The sequence below is a fragment of the Hordeum vulgare genome, chromosome 3H (assembly GCF_904849725.1).
Source record: "Hordeum vulgare subsp. vulgare chromosome 3H, MorexV3_pseudomolecules_assembly, whole genome shotgun sequence".
NCBI lineage: Eukaryota > Viridiplantae > Streptophyta > Magnoliopsida > Poales > Poaceae > Hordeum > Hordeum vulgare.
Window position 1 is genome coordinate 263,687,691 of NC_058520.1, and position 8,385 is coordinate 263,696,075.

At 46.8% G+C, this 8,385-nt stretch overlaps 1 pseudogene; it reads right to left on the reverse strand.

Moving 5' to 3' along the window:
• Window positions 1-3,065: 3,065 nt before the first annotated feature.
• Window positions 3,066-7,029, reverse strand: LOC123441678 (annotated as a pseudogene).
• Between the last annotated feature and the right edge of the window lie 1,356 nt (window positions 7,030-8,385).

Below are 8,385 nucleotides of genomic sequence, written 5' to 3' on the forward strand. Positions count from 1 at the left end.
ATGTGGAGGCTCGTGGGGCCCGACCGTCCCGGCAGCGCCCTGGCCCGTGCTGGAACGGTCAACGGCGGTGAACCTCGAGGGGTTGAAGAAGGTTCAGTTGGTAGTTGCCACCGACTCAATGAGTGGGGGGCCACCTAGATCAGGCCGGGCTCACGGCCTCGGAGGGAGAGGGCCTCCCCCGCGGTTCCTCTCTATTTCCATGCCCTCATTTCTGGTGTACTACCGCCATTCTCGGGCTTCATCAATGCAGTGCTTTTGCGTTACCAGATCCATGCGCTCCACCTTGACCCCCGCTCTTTGGTCCTCATCTCTGCCTTCGCGTTCTTGTGCGAGGCTTTTGTTGGCGTTACTCCTTTTGTGGCATTGCTCCACAAATTCTTCTCCCTGGAGTTGATCTCCGAGGTGTAGTGCTCCGGGTGCGCGTCCTTGAGAATTGTCGATGCAACATCCCCCGTGGTCCTATACGCTGATCTCCTCTCCAAAGAGGAAGGGTTCCGGCGGCAGTGGGTGCAGGTTGAGGCTGCCGAGGCCGGAGCTCTGTTGCAACCTCCGCCGGCACCCGCGACACCGAACCGGGGGTGGGACTGCGAAGAGCTTAGTGACCCCCCGCTCGCACCGGTCTTGATCCGGCTGGAAAAGCTGAGGCGTGCGGGGGATGGCGATGGCGATGGTGGTGCGTGAGTTTATCTGTCGACGGATTGCTCCCCTCTAGTGCCACTCCCGCCCCATGTGGGCCTACACAGGGCCCAGCGACTCGAAGAGGATCCAGGTCTTCCCCTTTTCCCCTCATGTCTTGCGTGAGCTGCTTCGCCGGCTGACCGACGGCAATCCTGGCGAGCTTCCCCCGAACGGCCTGCCGCTGTACAACTTCAAGCCCCCGAGAGCTCTTGCCGTGGAGATGTCTCTCTTTGATGAATGAGGGCTCCTTCCTCAGGCCTTGTTTAGTGAAGGAGGATTTGGGAGGTTTTGGGAGGGAGGAATTTCAGGGGATTGGGTGAATCCCTTCCTTGCACCCAATCCTTTCAAATCCCCTCAAATCCTCTCAAATCCTCTCACATCCTTTCTATTTGATACACAGGGATTCATACAAAAGAGTATAGTATAATTAAAAATATAATTGTTACAACTTCAACTTCGTACACATGAGTATACTATTATTCAAAATAAGATGCTACATGAATCACCATATAGAATTGGATTCCAAAACCAAACGATTCACAAAACGTGAGAAATAGTGAACTAAAATATAAAGGCATGAACACAAAACCAGGTCCACAATAATAATAAGATAATATATCTGACCAAAATTCATCACGGGTATAATATAAATCTCCAAAACAGCCGATATTGTCTGGCAGATAACCACTAGGTCCACAATAATAATAAGATAATTTAAAAATAGAAGTAGTCTCCAAGCAACAAGGAAATGTTTGGCATTTCACTAGTTTCACGTTTCACTAGGGGTGAGTTGGAGTTTCTGCGCGGTTTCAAGGGGAATCACCAAGCTCAGTCATCACAGTAAGTTATCTTCTTCCCTACCAAAGAAAAAACAAACAAATGTCAAAACCAGATGCATCATTATAGAAGATACAAATGCGTACAAATTCCACAGCCTAAACAAGCTTATCTCTGATGGCCTCATCAAAACAGTCCATCGTAGCTGCTCGATCGATAATAGTTGCACGGCTTTGATTGTTTAGAAAGAGCAGCTCAAGCGTTTATGTGTAGATGTTGCTCCATTTCAGTGCTAGCTAGTTGCATAATAAAAGGTTGCATTTTCAGGGGGCGATCTGGACCAGGGTTCAGAACTGACGACGGTTAACACGTCTTTCCCCAACTTTCTATTATAGAAGGCATTATACTATGGCTAGCTAGGAGGAGGAGTTGCTTAAACCTAGCTCAGAAGAAATGTTAAATCACTGTCTGAGTAGGCAGGTCAAGATATTCTGAGATGTTCTGCTTAGCTATCATGCTATTTCTCTCGGTCCAGCGGACTGCCGCGCGGTTGACGCCTCGAGAGGCTTTGCTTTGCTCTGCTATTTCTCTCGTCATCCAGCTATTCTCTACTTCGCTGTTAACTTTCACCAAGTAATCAAACTTTTACTGGCTATTAATCTTGGTAATAGAAATGCAAAATGGATTCAAACTTTGACTACTAGCCTTGTATTGGTTTGTATAAGCTTTAAGATTGGATAAAACAGACACTTAAACATTGAAATCCAAACAAATTGGTCCCTCAAAACTGTATAATGGATGACTGCTGGGGACATGACAACCAGACCAAAAAAACAACGGGCATAATAAGTAGAAAGCTGGAAATAATATGAAATCATGACACATATAAGTTTTAAGCTATATAAGGTTGGACTGTCTTATCTGCATATATGTCTGGCCATGTATCTAAAATGGACTTATATAAAATTAAGAAGCAACAACATTCAATGTTCCTACAAATTCAGTCGCATTCAGCGACAACAAAATTCAGTACGACCCGGTTCCCGCCGAGAGCTCCTCTTTTTCTACTCGTACCACAACAGCTATCAAGCACAGGAGCAGCTATCAAGCACGACAGCTATCAAGCACAGCAGCAGCAGCAGCTATCGTGCACAGCAGCAGCTATCAAGCACAGCAACAATAGCTATCAAGACATCAGTAGCAGCAGCTATCATGCATAGCAGCAGCTATCAAGCACAGCAGCAGCTACCAAATTCTACTCGTACCATAGCAGCTATCAAGCACAGCAGCAGCTATCGTGTGATTAGTAGCTAATGACACAATCATTATTCACACCACCAGCACAACACTATCCACACCAGATTTTATCTTTAGTTTCTTGACATGTAGATGAATTTGAGATATGAAATTTGCATGTAATCGATGGAAGGCCATGTTACACATTAGTGGCTTAGCTACTAATCTGGCTAAGACTAGCAGACACATAAAGCAGCAGTGGAGTATTTTCTTCAAACACATAATCTGGCTAAGACTAGCAGACACATAATCCAGCCAACCACGTAATTGAAAGTAAACACACAAGAGTATGAAGAACATAGAGAAATCTTACCTTAGATACCCCGAGGTAAGTCTGCCATTTCGCTCCGAAGGAACACGACGGCGCTCACTTCATCTTCGGCGGTGGAATGTTGGAAAACCTCACGATTCTCAGCATTTTTGAACACCTTGTTTGAAGCGGCCCTTTCTCCATGTGAGATGCTTTTCATCTTGTGCAGAACAGCAATGCACTTGGTGATGGTGAACTGTTGGGCATTTTTTGACCCTGCGAACAAAGCAGACTCCTCCTATGCTTGCTTCCATTTGATCTCCACATAGTTTGCCATCACTTCCACCATGGGATTATCTCGCTTCTTCTTCTTGGGCTCCTTCACTAGCTTTTTATTGGAACCACCAGGAGCACTTGCTCGAGTAACATCACTTTGAGTACCATCTACTGGACCATCACTTTGAGTAGCTCACACTTGGACCATCACTTTGAGACGCATCTCTTGGATATCATACATGAGTAAATCATCTTCGCACTGATTCAGATCAAAAGAGAACCCAGTCTCATCTCTTTCAACTTCAGGATCATCGTCAATCACTTGTGTAGCCTCAATTGATGTAAAATTGAAATTACCTTCTGCTATATGTCCTGCACAAGCACCCAAGTTCTCATTAAAGGTCACATAGCAATAGAAATTCTTTATAAAGGTAAGAAAAAGGTAGCAAATGAAAATCCATTAAACTCACCATCATAAAGATCACCTAGCTTGTCATACAGAGGAAATGGCTTTGTTTGAAACTTGCTTATGTCTGGTGAGGACTGTATATAAGAGAAATGATTTATCAAAACTAGATCACCCGAAAACAAGAGAAAACAAGTTGCATTGTATATTATCAAACTTACAATAATCAAGTTCTGCCAAAGATGTGGATCGGCCTCTATCATGTGTGTATGATAGTTCCAGCTAGCACCACTTTGCTTTCGAGCATCCTTGATAAGCCTATACTGACTCTTCAATTATTTTTGTTTTTCTTGGATTTGTTGTTTTGTGAAATTTGTATGGGGATATATCTCATGGAATATTTTTGTCATTCTGTTCCAATATTCAACAGACCAACCATTTTGACCTCTATGATATGGATTATTGTGCTCATGAAGTAAATCTACGAGAGCCTTTTCAAGAGCTGTGTTCCACTGAGCTCTGGGCTTCTTAACTACACATAGCACAAATTTGACATACTTGATCACACTCAACATGACAAGAGTTGCTATAATTCAACAAGCGGAGATGAAGCATGAAAATACCTTTTGGAGAAGTCTTTTAATTTTGGGTGTCAACTTCTTCGCACCGTGTGAAGCCTTTTTTCCAGTCGCTTTCATAAGATTGTACTTTGGAGACCCCTTTGGATACATATCTGCATTCAACAAGGATTACATTGTTAGATGATGAAGACGACATAAGTTATTCAACAAGGATACATGATTAAAAAACACACCACAACGTTGGTTGTTCAGGATGATATGCCTGCCACATTTGCATTGCGATTTCATCCCTCAAAGTCTTCCCTAAGCCGTTGTTCCCATAGTTATTCTCATCACCATTTGGGAGATCAACAAAATCATTTGGCGCTATGTTATTGGGCTGGTTGTCAAGCCAAGTCTCGTCTCCATTATGCATCTTGATGATATTGTGAAGAACTGCAGCAGCAGCGGGGAGTTTCACTTGGTTCTTGATTGTATGTTGTGTGCCAACATGAAGAATTGGGAACCGCTTTTTAAGAATTCCTAGGGACCTTTCCACATGGTTGCGTAGAATAGCATGTCGATGGTTGAACAATTCCATGTGGTTTTGTGGCCGAGCGTGTCCATGACCAAATTCCTTCAAATGATACCGGACACCCCGATAAGGTGCCAGAAATGACTGATTGTTTGCTTCCCTTCGGGTACCCTAAATCCTGTCATCATCACAGACTGAAGAACTCTGGCATCTGTTGCTCAACCCTCCCAGCCACATGATATGAAAGTGAATCGTAGATCGAAGTCGCACGCAATCATGATGTTATGACTGAGGGTGCCCTTCCTATTCCGAAATGGAGCGGCAATCCCAGGTGTTGCAGTTATAGGTACATGTGAACCATCAATTGATCCTAAACAGTTCTGAAAATAAAATGGATTGAAGGTCAATGAAGAACTTCAAGTTAGATAAGTCAAGAAATTGTGGAAGTATTACTCATGGAAACCTAGAAATAGGGATAAAATCTTGGGTCGGTGGAGATTCTTGGATGTGGCTCACCAATGCTCAGAGGCTTCAAAAATCGACTAGAAAAGAGAGGAATAATGTTGAAAAACTCGTTGATGTACTCATGGAATGTTTGACCACTATGTTGAAATTCTAACTGGAGATCTTCATAAGACGCGTTGTGGGACACCATGTACAAAAAAAGGCCAACTTCTCCTCCACCTAAATTCTTGTATCCAATATCAACTTTTCTCTTCTAAGGTAAGATGCCAAAGCCCTAAAGATATGTGTCTCCATCCTATAAGCTACGAGGCAGTTTTTAATATGCCCTATAAGAATATCATGGACACGCGTCTTTCCATATAGGATGGAGCTATGTCGCTTCTTTCTCTCAACTGTTCCTCTTTTATGCATTCGATGCAATACGGGCCAAATGAAGGACATCAAATCTTCATCATCCTCTCTTCTTCTCTTCCAAATTCGGCCGATTATTTCGGAATTTATCTCGGCACTAAAACTAGAATAAGCAAGCAACAAGAAGGATATAAACGACGTGTAAGATAACAAATAATCACTCATATACATATAGATAATGTATAAATCTAGTTGGGTGTCGCATTTTACACAACCGAGTCAACAATAAGTTAGCGGTGCCTAGAACTCCAAGTCTTCAACAATTCCTGAACTTATTACGTTGTGAGTGAGATTATCTCGGAATTCATCTCGATACTAAAATTAGAATAAGCATGAAACATAACATATCTGGATGAAGTAGAAAATAGGAACAACAAAACATGAAACATTTGACATTTGAATTACAATGTAGCTGATGAAAAATCAGTCTGGTAGCAGGTACGGAGGGAGTACTATATGGCACTGAATGTTAAACGTCTTATTAAACAGCATGAAGCATCAGGAGTATTGCAACTTGGAACTGCGCTTGTTAATTAACACAGCCCAAATTTCCAACATTAGCATCCCTTCTCTCCCACAACTTAAAAAATGTTGATTTAATGAAGTATATGTTACACACCAAGATACCACCAAGACACTATACATCTCTCGGATTGTTACACAGAAACACACCATTTCCAGTCATTAAAGACTAAACAATTAGTAGCAAGAATATATACAAATAGGGCAAACGATATAATTACCTGAGCGGAGAGCCAGTGGCAGCCTCCAAGCGTGAACGAAACGGGTGACGATGTGTTCGATGGATAGCTCCTCAACCAGCTCGCAGAGCTCGCATTGCACGACCTTGCGGTCACGCACGTCGACGCCGAACAGGTGCCTGTCCAGGAAGAAGTAGCAAAAATCAACATTCCGGCTACAATCAACATTCCTAGCCAAACCCAGCCACAGCAAGGAAAAGTAAAGCAACCCCAAAAGAAGGCAGCAGCAACAGCTACCATGAATTTGTAGAAAGAGGCCTCACGTTAAATTAACGAGGCCAACTGCTTTGGTAATTGTAGTGTCGTTGTCCATTTATTCTAAATGTGCTATATTATACTTTACAAGAGTAAGTAAGTTCAGACACCTCTCATTGTTCCTAAAATTAAACTGGTGGCACCCCTGTCGATAAATCCGATGATTACATTTTGAATCGTCATTTGCAGTTGCCATCTGATTACACCATATATTCTGAATCGTCGGTGCATCCTCCGCAGGTTTCTCACAGAATGCGAACTGCAAGATGTGCTCTGCTTTCTTGCTCCTAAGCCGACGAGCTTGTCTCCACCGCGGTGAGCACCACCAACCCCACCCACCGAGATGAGGCAGAAGCCATGGCTGGACAAAGATAGAACCCTAGACGACGCGGGGAGAGGAGAGGAGGGGAGGCGAGGCGAAGACTTACCACCGGGGAGTAGTACGGTATGCCGGAGCAGATCGCCGTCGTTGAGGAGTCGGGCTGCGGAGGCGGCTGCTTGGGGAGGAGTCGGGCGGTGGCTGCTTGGGGAGGAGTCGGGCGGCGGCGGCGGCTTGGGGAGGAGTCGCGCGACCAAATCCTCAAGCCCAACCTCGAGGGTTCTGAAGCTCGTGGAAGAAGCGGATCGAAGGGGTAATCAAGTGGGTTGGCCCATGTACCTCGTGTATCAAACAGACCGTCGGGGTTTCGTGGCGATTTTGGGCCTCGCGGGGTAAATCCCCTGGAAACCCCTGCGACCCACGCGAAACAAACGAGGCCTCAGGGGAAAGTCGTTCCCCGGAGGCCACGCCCCCCGGGGTTCGGCCCACCGAAGACCCTGGTTGTGGGGTTACCCCCATGACCAAGGTGGGCGGTGCGCCGCCACCCGTCCTCCCGGCTCTAGCTTTGCGTCAAGCCGGGGTTGGTGGTGGTGATCGGTCAACGGTGGAAAGTGCTGCCCCCACTTCCGAGCCTCGCTCGAGGGCCCTAGAGTCCCCCCGCTGGCTCGCCCTTGCTGGCTGGAAGAGGAGGTTGCCCGAGGGCGGCCGCCCCCCGGCGCGAGGGCCTCCGGCGAGGAACAAGTGGATGGCCATTGACGAGTGTTCCCCCTCGTCCTCCCTTTATGCGGCTATCTTCTAAACCCTTGTTCTTCAGGTTTCCCTTCGACGTCCGTGGAGGCGGATGAGCGCCGCCTGCTCTGTAGGTCGCCGGGGATCCCGAGGCCTCTTCTCTCGCACTCCACGGGGCTCGGCCTCCTCAGCCTCATGCACGTGACCCCCCCGCGGAGTTCTTGGGTGGCGGCCTCTGGTACTTCAGTGGGATACCTATCCCCTCGCGTGTGGCCCCTCCTCGGGCCATGTCGCGCCTTCCCCTTGGACCCCTCTAGCATGGAGATGAGGGACTGTGGGGCGCTCAATGCCGACGAAACGGCCACACGGGAGCCCCCAGCCCCCGGGCATGGACTCCGGCCGGGTGATTCCTTGCGCGCTTCTCCTGCTCGCTGTATGGGAGGCGAGGATCCCTCCTGGCTTCTAGAGCCTGTCTCGGGTTCGCCTGCCGCACCATGGGGTTGCTCCGCAACGCTGGGGATGCGCTTCAACATCTGGGGCGGGGCTTGCCAGTCATGAAACCCGCCTGGAAGGTGAGGGCTAGTACCTTGCGTCGGGGTGGCGCTAGGTTGTGGTCGTCATGAACCTCGGCCACCTGCAGCGGGAGGGCGCACGTGCAGAGAGGGAG